A 15476-nucleotide genomic window follows, 5' to 3' on the forward strand; every position below is an offset into this window, starting at 1 on the left:
AAAAAAACCATTATTTTGCATTATATATTTTTTTCAATAAAATTTCTTTCGTTTGATGAACTTTCAAAATTCCCGCAAATGCTAAGAAATTTCCCATGTGGACCAATTTTTCCCACGGATAGGAATTTCATACTGTCAGTGTCGTTCCTGCAATGCGCAGGCGGCTGTTTCTCTATGGTCAGACAGCACCATCCAGTGATGGACGATGTTGCCACAGTAATGTTGGGAAAATTTTGCCTCTGAATCCATGTGTAAATCTAATTTTTTCCTAAAAATTCTTGCTGCACACTTTCAATACAGATTAGTTTAAGCTGAGTGGTGTGTTCAGAGGCGCATTTATGGTTTTGCCACCGTGGGCTGCACAAATTTTGCCACCCTTCTCCCATTCCACTCTAATTTTCTTGACTACTCTTTCCTCAAATTTTATCATGTCCAATAACCCGCTTAGATCCCCTCCCACTCCTGCATGTGCAACTGTGTCTCTTGGTCACTCCCATGCTCACGCGCTCTCCAAGTCACTTTTTTAGTCATTCATATGCTTCCACACTGTTCTTCCCACTCACATACTTCCACACTGTTCTTCCCACTCACATACTTCCACACTGTTCTTCCCACTCACATACTTCCACACTGTTCTTCCCACTCACATACTTCCACACTGTTCTTCCCACTCACATACTTCCACACTGTTCTTCCCACTCACATACTTCCACACTGTTCTTCCCACTCACATACTTCCACACTGTTCTTCCCACTAACATACTTCCACACTGTTCTTCCCACTCACATACTTCCACACTGTTCTTCCCACTCACATACTTCCACACTGTTCTTCCCACTCACATACTTCCACATTGTTTTCCCCATTCACATTCTTCCACGCTGTTTTGATAACCCACATACAGTAAACGTCTGATATAACGAGTATGGCTTATAACGACAATCTTTATGTAACAAGTAATTTGCAGGTGATTGCCAAAGAGCTAATGTTATGAAAAACATCCGCTTATAACGAGAAGTCTGTTATAACGACAATTTTTCCCATGCTTATGAGCTGTCATTATAACAGCACTTCTATTGTACTTGTCAGGGCCGGCTGTGGTGTGGCTTTTCGGGGGCCCCGGGGCAGACTTTTCCTTTGCGACCCTTCTTGAAAGGGTTGTTATTGTGAAAATTGCAAATTTTTTGGAGCCTCCATTCGGCTCTGGGACAGCACAGGCCCCAGCTAGTTACGGCCCTGGTACTCGCACACGCTGTAGGTCGCTCTTTTGGTTCCTCACTAACATGGTTCCTTGCTTTATAGGTCACTCTTTTGATCATTTACACGTTTACGCATGCTCTAGGTCACTTTTTTTTTTGTCATTTACGTGCTTGCTTATGCTCTGGGCCGCTCACTGACCTGGTCCCTCACTCTGTAGGTGCTTTTGCTCCCTCACATGCTTGCAAACTCTTTAGGTCACTTACTGACGTAGTTCCTTACTGTCTCACAGAGGCAGATTTATTTAGGGTTATACAAATTTTCCTGCTCTTCTCCTATTCTAGTAATTTTCTTGACTGCCCCTGTGAACTTGCCGCCCTAGACCATAGCTGGCTAACCTCCCCTCACCCCGTAAATATGCCACTGTGTGTGCTGCTTATAAATCAAGTCTCATAAAGCAGCTAAGTCTGCAGATATGTCCTGTTATGTTGCTGTATATTTTCTTTACAGTTTTACTTAATGTGAAAGGACCGATTGCTGTGTGATATCACTTATTTTCTCATTAGTTTTGTGTAATTGAAACATAGCTGTTTGACATGACTTTTCTTACAGGCAACACTCCAATGACTGTAGCGGTAATGCACCACCTACTCAAGAGACGTTTCAGAGGCATCTTTTGTCATATATCTGTGTGAATTCAAAATAACAACATGGGAATTCATGTGTGCGCGCGTTCACATATGTATCTGGCTGTTCTCACCAAACTTTTTTCTATAGAAACGTCGCACATATATCTTGCGGAGAAAGTATTATCGTGACATAGTTTTATTGACAAAACAGTATTTTTGTTGCAATTTATCAATTATTTTTGTACAAGGAGTTTTTTCTATCTATAATGTGATAAATAAATCCTCGTTCGTGCATTTCGATGTAAATAAGAGAAATAATATTTGAGAATTTTTTTTTTTGAAGATGAATGCATCAAGATGTCTTGAGGAAGGACGATGAGTCCCGATTGTGATCAATGTACTTTCGGTTGACTTCTTTTTCTATACCTCAGGTGAATATACAGTATATGCTATATACAGGGGCGTCCTTTAGATTTTGGCTGTGGACGGAATTTTCAGGGGAGTGCTTCAGCACGTTGGCATTCAAAAAGGCATACAGGAATGCGGGAAAAAAATGAATATACAAAAACAAAAATATGCACATACACACACACTAACAACATTAAATGAAAATTCAGTGTTGATGGACAGTCTAAATCAGTGGTTTCCAAACTTTTGGAAGGGTGACGTACTTTTGACCATAATTTTAACGTGGTCTGCACCACATCATGTGGCCGTGTCCTGGTTTTTTGAATTTTTTTGTCGAATCTATGTTAGGCCAACTTGAACTTTCATAAATGGTTGAAATGTAAAGGGCACAACAGGTAGCAACATGATCACAAACCTAACTGTTCCTCATAAAAGCTCCTTGTTTGACAAGCTATAGTACCAATTACAGCCAACGATTGATTTTACGAACCTCCAATTTATGAACTGATCATCTGTCCCGAACAGCATGCCTTAAGAGAGAGCTAATGTTGAAATCCGCTCTATTTCAATCAACTCTCTAATTTACAAACTTCGTTTTTCTTCTATTTTTTTTTCTGCTATTTTATTCTTTGAAACTGCCGCTGAGTTTGTTGTAATCAAAAGTAAACTTTAATTCAGACGTTCTATACGTGTCTTAATAGGAGATGGGGGAGGGGTTAAAGAGTTCACCAATTTGCCATCACCAACATGCAGGTGTTTTGCGAACACGTGCCTGGAAGGAGGGTTAGATTGTTGACGGGGCGAAGGGGACAATGAATTTAAGATGCGTTTACGACGTAATTCATTCTTTTCGAATTATGGTTGGATAAATTGGTGGTTTCCGAAATGGTATGATGCATTAGGTTATTGATAGGCCATTTCTAAGTCAATCAAACTCTATTTCAACCAACTTTTGTACTGCCTATTTTCCTCATCGCGTTTTCACAATATCAACAAAATGGAAAAGATTGTGCTTGACAGTGGTTGGAAAAAATATATATATTTTGAAAGAAATTAATACGTGAATCTTTCTCTCTTACAAAGACGAAAAGATCATTTCCACGGCAAGTGGTTCCAGTGGCATTCCACCATCCTGCAAATATTTCAGAGGAGCGAGATTCGCGTGAAATGGTATCAATTCTGTGGAATCTAATACTTGCTAAAATGTTATGCAAACAAAAATAAGTAATTTTTATGGAAATCATCAACAAAGGTGAATGACTAATTCATTTTTATTATTTTCTTCTTTTTTTTTCATTGTCTCTCCCATTTATAAACTTTTTATTTTACGAAGTCTGTATGGATTCGTAAAAACGAACGTCGACTGTACTACATATTTACTAAAAAATAGAGTAATGTAAACTGTGCTAGCCTGCAAAGGGTCCCCTACATCTGGTAATGGTTGCCCAGTGTATAAATACTGTATAGTCGGGTTTTCCATGGAGCAGGTTTTTCTCGCCGCGGGAACCGAACGAGACCATTTCGCGTCGGCAGAAACGCTCAACTTTATCGCGCTACGCGTTTGTTTTCACAGCCTTGTGCATCAGCTGCATATCATCTGCGTTCGTCTATCACTTGCTCATGTTCTTCGACAGTGGATCATACCAGTGCCGTCTTAATTCATGGACCCACCCGGACACCTCAAGAGAAAAGGGGCCTGACAAGAATGAGATCTGGTAAAAAGTTTCTAGAATTTACCAGGTAGGGCCTCCGAAAAACCACTAGGTCCAGAGGGCCTATGATGCTCTTAAGACGGCCCTGACTTTGATCACCATTTCGCACAATAAAAAAAGGGAGGCAGTGGAAGAGAAAGAAAGCACAATAAAAATGAAGTTCAGCGAAACGCGCGGCGCAATCGACGCCCCAACGTAAATCGCTGACATGAGGCGTGTTGCGCTCTGTAGGAAAACAATCGTTCTGCTTTTCCTAAGGTGAGTGGACGGTGTGTCCCGCTCATGGCCCCCACATGTGGGGGACCGACAGGGCCCGGAACGGTTATAATTTTTTTGCTTTTTCACGCTATAAATTAACTACAGAAGGGGCCCATTAAAAGTCTGACCGAGGGGTCCGCAAAAGATTCCTGCCTAGGGACCCCGCTACGGGATGTTGGAGCCATGGTATGGGGGCCCTAGTATGGCCGTATTCACCGATTTGAATGACCGGATTCAGATTGCACGCGACACAGAAAACCTATTCCTAGAAAAACCCGCCTTATATATGTGTGTGTATAAATATTTTAGTGCATGAAATATTATATAAATATGAACAAAGAACTATAACGATGGGCTATTATATATTTAAATATTGGGGGGGGGGGGAATGAAATCGAAACTTATTGTAAAATACTTTTGTTAATACAATATTTTGTATATTGTTGAAATTTGTTGATTAAATGGTGTTGTTGTTATATGAGTAGAATATGAAGAATTTTACTGTATTGTTTCTTTTTTTCATGTGCTCCATTATTAGAGGATGAAACCAGTGCCGTCTTAAGAGCATCATGGGCCCCCGGGCCAAATAATTTTTCTGGGGCCCTACCTGGACAATTCTCGAAACATCCAACTACTTCTCGTTTCTCTGAGGCCCGTCTTCTCTTGAGTCCCCGGGCCCATGCGTTGAGACGGCACTGATCACAGCTGAAGATCATGGATTGCTTGGTGCTATCTATGATTGAAAAGGAAAGTTCAAAGTAAATGGTGAACCTATTTTTATCCATTTATAATTGAATTTAACGGTTTGAGAACTTAGTCAAGTGTGTTGGGTGTTCCATGCAGTGGAAACACTGAGCAACAAAGGGTTAAAGAGAAATTTTGAGTTTTTACTCTTCGAATAGCATTAAAAATTAACAGAAATCTATTATAACAACGTATAAAGGTATTTTCTTTCGAAATTTTATTTTTTGTACAAATATTTTTTGCAATAAAATTTTTTCGTCTAGCGAGGAGGCGCACGAGCCCCCTAGCGTACGTTTCTGATCCCACCAATATGCGTTAGGAGGTAGGGGGCTGTGCTGATGAAATTTTGCTGAGAAGGGGGGGGGGGGTCAAAAATGGCTAAAAATTTGCTGACGTAATACTTTAACAGCCCCCCCCCCATCCCGTAACTATATAGCCACTAGAATAAGATCCATTTTTCATAATTCTTTTAATTTTTTTTTCTTCAATCGAACCTTTCGTACTTTGTTTGCTTGGAGAATTCTGCTAGGTTACCATGCTGTCCCGGACGAAAATCCCCCCCCCCCCCCGCTGCTGGGCGTCATTTCCGAAGCAGTATTCAGTGCAGCAACCCTGTAGGATCCTAGCGAGAGAACAAAATGGCTGCCGACGCGAGCCCGCTATCCTTATCAAGTCGCCGTAGCCAACGAGCCGATTACTGCTAGCTGAACACGGTTATTTTAACCGAAAATAATTTTCGGGTGTCTGTGTTATTTTAAGGCATACCAGGTACATTTTCAGGCTATTGATACTGCTATCATCTTTCAAAGAAACAGACATTCATGAACATATGTAGGTTACTCTTTAATAATTGTTGTATCCTTCTGGTGTATTGTTGTTACTCCAGGAGGTGCTACATTTCTATGCCGCCTCGACGGTGTTTTTAGGAAAGTACAGGGGAGAAAACGCTGGATGGCAGAGAAAGAAAGATCGGCAAAAAGCTTACTCCAAAAGAGGTAGAAATATAGTTGAGGAAAGACAATCAAGCCTCACTATCCTGAGAAAATTTATGATGCTGTGTATGAAGCCAACCAAGATGAAGAAATTGAGGCTTTTGGCAAAAACACTGCTTTGAGAATTGCTCGAAAACTACCGAGTTTGAAGTTCCTTTGTTTAAAATAAACACGATTGGTAAAATGTTACAGAAAAGTCATCTGTGATCTACGAAGTTCAATGAATCTCATCAAAAGTGTGCAAGGGTTTCTTGAAAACATGAGGTCCGATGATGGAGTCAGTGGTGTTATTACAGAAGCAACAATGCTTGCAGACAAAGAAGTGCGCCCAAGGAACATAAAAAAAAGCAATTCCCTTATGAAAGTGAGGATGAACATATTGGGGTTGGGAAAGACCTTTCGAAGAAAAAAATTTTTACGTTGTGCTCGTGATGACACATCACTGAAAGAAAAGTTGCAGCTTATGGAAAACCATAGAAAAAGTTTCGAATTTCTTTATCAAATAGATAATCTGTGAACGTGGGATAAAGAAAATTTGAAGAAAGTGTGTTCGAATCTTGAAATATTGTGTTGAGTGATGAAGAGGAACGTGGCATTGATGGAAATGATTCCCTTCAACGAACTCCAAATATTTGCAACTGTGTTGACCTCCGGCAAGGGCGTAGCGGGGGGGGGGGGGGGGGAACTTGGGGGTCTGGTCCCCCCCCCCCCCCGAAATGTGAGAAAATGACCCAAAAAAGGAAAAAAGATGGCCAAATCCATTGTTCTGTCACTTTGGTCCCCCCCGAAATGAAAGTGGTCCCCCCCCCCGAACGAAATTTCTGGCTACGCCCCTGACCTCCGGTATCTCTCCAGCCCCAAAACCTTATCTTTCATCACAAAAAATGACTATGTGGATTCATTTCCGAACGTTTTTGTAAGCTTGAGAATACTGCTGCTCACTTTTCCAATGCTAGTGGCGAACGTAGTTTTTCAAATTTCAAATTAATAAAGACTTTTTTTTTAAATCAACTGCAAGTCAAAAACGATTGAATGGACTAGCTTTGATGTTCATTAAAAATGCCATTCTCAACGAAGTGGATACGGATGCAATAATAAGGGATTTTGCCAAACTGAAGGCCAGAAAAGTCTCTTTATAACATGAATGTTGGAGCAGCAACCAGTGCCGTCTTAACGCATGGGCCCACCCGGGCACGGCCCGGGGGCCTCAGGAGAAGAGGGGCCTCACAAAAATGAGATCTGATTGAAATTTTCTAGAATTTGCAAGGTAGGGCCTCAGGAAAACCAATTGGCCCGGGGGCCCACGATGCTCTTATGACGGCCCTGGTAGCAACACAAACAAAACACTTGAGAATACGTAAAGATCACGTTGTTATAAAAAACAAAAAAATTAAAAAAAAAATGTTTCAACTTATGTTTCAGTAGCAATTATATCAAAATAAAATTTTTGATATACCTTTCTTATTTGATACCAGCAAAAATACCCAGTTCTGCGCCGGGTTATCTCCATAACTAGGGAAATTCAAGGTGACAAACCATTGTAAAGGAATATACTGTACATGGCTGGAACGCATTGTTAGGGAACCACGGTAACCAAAGTAAACATTCCGGAAGTTATTGTTGGGGGGGGGGGCGCCGAGAAACCATAGTTGCCCGACGGTTTTTCGCCTCTTTCGGGCATTTGCCCAGCTCTGATGAACTTTTAAAGTAGTAGCCTATCGTTCAATCCCAGTACTGTTTAGTATATATGCAAAATTTGGCGACCATAATACCTAACAATGGCCGGGTTTTCTTCAATTGCTGGGAGGATTGAAAAAGTGACAAACTTATAATAAATAATAATACTAGCAGCGTAAAAGAAGTGACAAACCATTGTAAAGGCATACAGTGAAACTTCGGTTAACGAGCGGCTCGGATAACAAACAAAAAGTTTGCCCTTTATTTATTTTCACGGTATCACAACTCAGCTGATGGTTGTTTGCTTTTCCCCACACGCGTGTTATGGAAATGTAGATAATAATATCCCTTAAAGTCTCCGTTAAGTGTGCGGAAAATCAACACATGTGCGAGTGTAAATATTTGCGATATGAAACTAAAGGTAGCATTGTAGCCATATGTACGTGCGCTTGAAGTTTTTTTATTGAATGTGACTCTGAGGGCCTAGCATGAACAGGAGCCACTACTTGTCGAAGAGATTGTGTGCTTGGGGAAGACCGTGGACCAGAGGTGCATGAGGATGGCATTCAAGAACTAGTGGTAAAAAATGTCTAGGAGTTGACGGTAGATGAAGTGATGAATCTCTTATTGCACGCACCAGCAAGAGTTCATGGACGGTCTCATCTGAGAAAGAGAGAGGTAAAGAAGAGTCCCCCTCACATACACATAAAGTGTGATTAGAGAGATGTGTAGAATGTGGGGAATTTGTGCAAAACTCTGTAGAAAAAGAACCACCCAAATAATGCTGTAGCAGTGTGTGAGAAATCAATCTTTCCAACAAAACACTGCAATTTCCCAGAAATCCTAAAACAGAAGCAAAAGCAAGTGTCATTGGTTAAGGTTCTTTTTGGAAGTCACGCAAAAAGAATAAGTTTGCAAACAACAGTGAGTCTGTAAATCGTCCTAAACGATCGTCCTCTCGATCGTCATTTAGAGTAAGTTAATAATCAATAATGTTTATAAACATTACCGCATTCTATGTTTATTTATGGCGTTATTTATGTTATGTGCTGTAGCCCAGGTCGATAAGATACGCGCCTGAAGTACCAAAGGATGTTTAGAGCTATTGCGAGTTCGATACCCGGTTCGTCCTTGTCAGAAACTTTTCTGATACAGGGTACAACAGAAACGGCGACATGACCACAGAAAAAAGATTGCTACCAAAGGGAGTCCCATATCAAGAAGTTAGCGCACCAACCTCTCGATGAGTGTCAAAAAAAAAAGACTGCCGTTGGGAATCGGCAATAAATTGCAAATCCCGGTCTAATTAGCCCTCGTGTGCAGAAAATCACCGTGGTGCGACAAAAATGATCAAATATTTTATTGTATTATATATTACTAGTTATAATACCCGGCACTGCACTGGTTTTCTTCAATGAGGCTTTTTTGATCACGTGATATCTCCCTCTTTCTTTGAGGGACATGCAAACCGTGTCTAAGTTCACCAATATGGCGACTTCCTGCGCGACTCATGAAAGAAACAAATCTAGATTTGAAGAAACATAGAAATGAATAATTTTTTCCCCTTTTTTAAGGGGCGCTAAGTATTTAGATTCGTCCCTCAAGTTCAAGTTATCCATCATCTGCATGTTTCTGCTTCAAAAAATGCCTAATTAAAGCTGTGGAACTTCTTCGATGTACTTTACGGGCCCATTATTAATTTTAAAACATCCAAACTATATGAATTTATGCAGTTGAGTATCAAAAGACAATACGGAGACATTAATTTTCATGTTTGTGAAGATATAAATGAAAAGGTTGAAATGAATGTTATTGCATGGATATCCAACTCAAAAGTAGAAGGTCCGGCTAATTACTTCATATATAATTTTCCGGGCTTCGTATATCTCTAAGCGCGAACCCAATACCTCAATATTTCACAACTCAAGGTGTCACATCCACAATTTTTAAAATTATGGATGTGACACCTTGAGCTTGGCGCCTTAGACCGCTTGGCCACCCTGACATATATGGATGTGACAGAAAACATCACCAAATTTCCGCATTTCTACAGTAAAATTGGCAATTTTAACACTGATTTCTCTGAGGGTCACCCTTTGCCTGACCCTCAAAGTGATGATGGTTATGACGTCTATTCAAAAAACCTCATTACTGGGAGTATTGAAAATGTGGGAAACCATTATAAAGGCATAAACTATTATGCATATACTGGCAGCGTTAAAGAAGTTGACGGACTCGCATCGCGAAGATCCGGGTTCAAACCCCATCGTCGCCGCAGTGATCATGGGCTGAAGTTGGTTTTCTGCGGTTCCCAACTTCGAGGCGCCATTTAAAAGTCTCGCCGCAGAGAGCAACAGGCCTACAACGTTGCAATTATTCATTCATTACACTTCACGCTCTTACGAGTTGGGGGGGAAAACTCATAGTTTAAAAAATTGATTGCAGATGGCAGCACTACACATAACAAGCATTACACAGAAACAAACTTCACGAGAGGTTCACTATACATACATGCACCCACATTCCAACATGTACCAATTCGTTAGAGGGGAATATGGACGAGGTGCATGTCTGGTTTAGTAGTAGTAGTAGTAGCGTAGGTAACCAAAGTAAACGTTCCGAAAGTGATTGTCGAGACCCAAAAACCATTGTTGCCCGACAGTTTTTTGCCCATTTGGGGCATTTGCCCAGCTCTGACGAAATTTTAAAGTAGCCTATCGTTCAAGTCGGGTCAAATTTTGTATACATGAAAAATTTGACGACGATTAATCTATAATCGTAGATTCGCATAGAGAACATACACACACACACAGACAGAAAATCAAAATTTTATATATATAGATTTTCATGTGAATGAGAAATTTGAAACGAATTACGCGAGTTTTCATTATTTCCTATGGGAAAATTTGATTCGAATAACGAGCACTTTCGCGGAACGAATTAAGCTCGTTAACCGAAGTTCCACTGTATTTCAATAAAATATGTGCATCAATAATTCATGTGCATAATTAAGAAAAATTATAGAGTAAACAAATTGCATAATGAAATTATAATTCCACGATTTAAAATAATGAATTTCTCTTTCAATTTTGTGTAGACTACGATTGTCAAAAACCTATTCAAATACGTGTTTTTCCGCCATATAGATTACGTTAAATATAACAAATTCTTACTTTCATGCAAAATGCAATGATTTGCATTTTTGAATAAACCTATTACGATTATCAAGTGTACAATATTAATTTTAAGAGTTTTTTGTCCGAAAAGATTCTTCTCGTGGTTAAATTCACAATTCCCGCAGAACATCCGACACCACATAATCAATTTTATATACAGTCGAATCCCGTTATAACGAACGGCAAGAGACCGGAGGAATCACTTCGTTAAAACGAAATTTCGTTATAAAGGAATTCCAGACTACCTAGCACTGTTCCTACGTAAACTTATTTGAAGGATTAGAAAATTGTTCCTGCGTAAACTTATTTGAAGGATTAGAAAAATGTTCGTTCAAACGAGATTTTCGCCATAACGGTATTCGTCGGATTCGACGAATAACGGGATTCGACTGTAGTAGGTTCCGCTTATAACGTTCTTCAGGAGCGGGAGGCGGATTTGGTGCTGTAACCGAGAGGGGGCGGGGGCGCTAATTTCACCCTTTTACTTCCCTTCAACATTACAAGAGGAACTAACATGCTCACCAAGCATCTGGTTGAGGCACGATTCATTTTCTTGCAGGGCCGGATTAACCATTAAGCAAAATAAGCACGTGCGTTGGGCATCAGTACTAAAGGGGCACCAAAATAAGAATATGAAATTATATATTTTTTAAATGTACATACACTTTTTTTTCAACATCGATCATCTGATAGAAGATCCTAAAATTGTAAGAACACTTAATAATATAGTTGAAGATCATTATCACAAGAATGGCACGAAAGATGAGAATCTAATAATATTGCAAACTAGACTTCACATTATTGCTGAGTTTTTTGATTAGCTTTTCCCAATTTTCATAAAGTACGCCCCGGGGTTGTCTTAACATTATCATACACTCACATACAAAGCGATTTTTCTGAGAGAGGCACGAGCACCTAGCTAAATATTCCTACCTACCTATTTGCATATTTACTCCTGAAAATCGGAACCAGATCTAATTGTCACTTGACATCCCGGTGCCAGAAGTGCCCAGATGGCGTCCATGCAGTAAACCAAGTTCTACAGAATAAGGACATGATTTTTGTGGGCCATTAGTGGATCAACTGTGTAGTTCGATCTATAGAAGTAAAAGAAATGCTACCAGAGAAGTGTAAATTATATACAAACTTGAGAATGTATCTAAAAGAAAAAATACCAATATATAACGATGATTCCATCAGAAATAAAATACCTATTGGCAGGGCCGCATCTGGGTACTTGGTTAGCCGGGGCAACTGCTCATTTAGGTACCCCCCCCCCCCGTAATGATGAAGGATAGGTTAAATGGTTAAATTTGCGCCCCCTTTCTTGATGCGCCAGGGCCACCAAACCCGCTTGCCCCTCCCCACACACACACTACTTGCGGCACTGCCTATTGGTAATATTATGACCATTTTAAGATTCAATGGTTTCTCCTTGGAGTGTTTTTACAGCTTTTGTCTCATCAACCATTCGTCGTAGTGGTATGATTCTAATTTTAAAAATTCTCAAAATGTGACCAGAAATCACCCTGTACGAGTTTCGAGGATGAAAATACAGTGTACACAAAATAAAAAAAGTAAATTTTTATACGATCCCCCCCTCCCCCAACTTCTAATTAGACAGTGTTGTTTCTGTTTCTCTTCTGAACCCAACAAACAAATTACATGTTTTTTTAACTGCATTATTCCCTGAGATATTTAAATTCAAAAGACGGAGACAGGTCCGGGATCAGGAGAATTTCGCGGCCCAATGCAAAAAAATTTTTTTTGCGGCTCACTCTAAAAATTTTTTATGTAGTTACTCCCCGACTTACAAACTTTTCGGGTTACGTACATAAATCTTGAAGGGTACATTTTTTTTTTCAGAAAGAACGCATTTCATTACACTCATTTTTTCATTATTTCAGGAAGGCGTTGATAGTCGGGATCGTAATCAAACACGATCCATTGAGAGGGAATGGCATTTAAATTAATTTTACAAAATTCATAAATTAATAGAAGTAAAGGAATCAAGCACTGGAATTCCATGACCCCACAAGGGTAGGGCTGACAAGCAGGATCGTCTTAATAGCATCACGGGCCCCGAACCAAGGGATTTTTGGAGGCCCTACCTGAAAAATTCAACTACGTCTCGTTTTTCTGAAGCACCTCTTCTCTTGAGGCCCTTCGGACACGGCCCAGGGTGTGGGGGAGGCATGCATTAAGGGGTCTCCCCCCTTGGCAATGCTGAGAACGGTGTCCCCCTACATCTCTTTCTTCGGAACATCACGTGACTCGGTGAAGACAAACAGGATCCCCGTTATTTTCTTGTGACATACACAGGAATTTAAAACAATAAATGAAAGAAATAATGTCAGCATCGATGAGATAATAATAAAATTAATGAAAGAGATAATAATAAAATTAATGAAAGAGATAATAATAAAATTAATGAAAGAGATAATAATAAAATTAATGAAAGAGATAATAATAAAATTAATGAAAGAGATAATAATAAAATTAATGAAAGAGATAATAATAAAATTAATGAAAGATAATTCCAGAATGAAGGAAAGAGATAATTCCAGTATTAATGAAATAAATGAATCCAGTATTAATGAAATAAATGAATCCAGTATTAATGAAATAAATGAATCCAGTATTAATGAAATAAATGAATCCAGTATTAATGAAATAAATGAATCCAGTATTAATGAAATAAATGAATCCAGTATTAATGAAATAAATGAATCCAGTATTAATGAAATAAATGAATCCAGTATTAATGAAATAAATGAATCCAGTATTAATGAAATAAATGAATCCAGTATTAATGAAATAAATAATTTAATCTTTTTTCACCTTTTTAGATGAGTCTCGATGATCCTCTTTTTCAATCTTTAAAACCCAATGTTTATAGACCGAACTGTACATTTCTATGGGCAAATTGCCAGGCGGGAACTTTGTTTTCACCGGGCCACGTAATTTCCTTGCGTTTGATGTCGCTGACGTCGCGGCGGCTGGTTGCTCCCTCCAGTAATATAAGCTCGATGCAAGCAAGCCTCAGAATCTCTGTCGTCTGCTTCTCTCCAGGTTACTTGTTTTGGACGCCTCCTTGTGTCTTGAAAAAATTACTGAACTGGAAGCTCGAACTTCCAGTTCTGTTTGTGAGCTCAGCTTGTAGGGAACTGAACAAACCGTCTGTCGTCTGCTCATTAAGAGGCTCTTTGTTTTGGACGTCTCCTTATGCTCAAATAAAATAGCCGAACTTATAGTTTAAATTTCCAGTTCAGTTCACGAGCTTTGTTTATAAGGAACTGAACGGAATAAAGAATATAGTTTTTTTTAGTTTAAACTTCATCATCACCACATGAGTCACTTTTAAATTTGTGACTAGATGGCAGCACATTAATATAAAGTGGAGTGGAAAAATTCACTTTTTTACGATCTTACCTGTCGTCGGACGTGGAGGTCCTATGTTTTGGATGTCTCCTTGGGTCTTGAAAAAATTACTGAACTGGAAGTTTGATCTTTCAGGTCAGTTTATAAAGAGCAAAGCTGAATGAATAATTTAGTTTTTTACACCTGAGCTTCGTCATCACCCATGGAGGAAAGATGGTCATCACCACATAAGGTACTTCTGGTTTTGAAAGTAGATAGATACACTTCTGATTTTTGATAGCAGCACCAACAATATTTTTAAAAATGAATGTTTTAAAGTATTCTAGAGCAGTGTTTCTTAACCTTTTTTTGCCCGTGGCCCCCCTTTGAGCCATATTTTTTTTTTCGTGGCTCCCCTGTCTTACCCAGAGTTTTCAACTCTCATCTAGAAGCAAGACACTTTATACGTATTGAAATGATTTTTTTCAGTGAATTTATACTGAACAAAAATTTTGCAAAGAAAATTGGCCTCCAGACCAGTAGCCTAGAATTTATTGATCTCCCCGCTAGTCCGAGTTCTATCAGGACCGTCTCAATATCATGGGGCCCCCCTCCATAGGCAAAGTGATTGCTTTGGTAGTCCCATACTTTAGCTGGAAATAAACAGCCTGCATATTTCCTATTTATTTTCAAAATTAATTGTACTATACAAAATATCATAAGGTAGGGTCACTTATGGGCATGAGGCCCCTCACAAAAGTGGGACTGACAGAGCTACAGTCCGGGGCTTAATATGGTTTTCATCATTTTTTTTTCATACAATAAATTTCATATGGGGGAAGGGGGTCTGAAAAATTTAGCCGGGGACTTGAGAAAAACCCCATCCTAGGGAACTTGTTGCAAAATGTAGGCGGTGAGGCCTGGGTGGGTCCATGCCCTAAAGAAGGCCCTGGTTTTATGGGTGGTTTTGTTGGATTCTCTCTCTCACTGTATAAGTGTTAGTCACTAATATAAAAATTTTATTTCTTCACACCTTAATTTTTCTTCTCAGCTCCCCAAACCACCTGTCATGGCCCCCTTCTCCATTTTCTTCCGTGGCCCTCTTGAAGTATCCCAGTACTACAAGATTGAGAACCACTGTTCTAGAGTATTAAATTCATTTTAATTTCCTTAAAATTGTTAAATGTCATTGTGAATTCGCTGCAAATGCTACAAGACAAAAAAAAAAACTGCTATTGGCGGACGTAGGGTGACCATACGTCCCGTATTTCCCGGGACAGTCCCGGTATTTTCTGTTTTTTTGGCCGTCCCGACTTTTTGGC

At 39.4% G+C, this 15476-nt stretch overlaps 1 protein-coding gene across 3 annotated transcripts in view; it reads left to right on the forward strand.

Moving 5' to 3' along the window:
• The window catches only part of LOC149080857 (solute carrier family 15 member 1), a 101439-nt gene extending 96758 nt beyond the window's left edge, over positions 1-4681 (forward strand). For 2 of the 3 annotated variants that reach the window (XM_089237526.1, XM_089237527.1), the window contains one exon: positions 1811-4681. The gene's annotated coding sequence lies outside the window, so the exon portion shown is untranslated. The remainder of the gene's footprint in view (positions 1-1810) is intronic. The other variant, XM_089237528.1, reaches the window with a different exon arrangement.
• The last annotated feature ends 10795 nt before the right edge of the window (positions 4682-15476 follow it).

This window comes from Pholcus phalangioides, unplaced genomic scaffold (assembly GCF_987345545.1).
Source record: "Pholcus phalangioides strain wild (caught in Gottingen) unplaced genomic scaffold, Ppha-v1.0 ptg000010l_1, whole genome shotgun sequence".
NCBI classification, from domain to species: Eukaryota; Metazoa; Arthropoda; class Arachnida; order Araneae; family Pholcidae; genus Pholcus; species Pholcus phalangioides.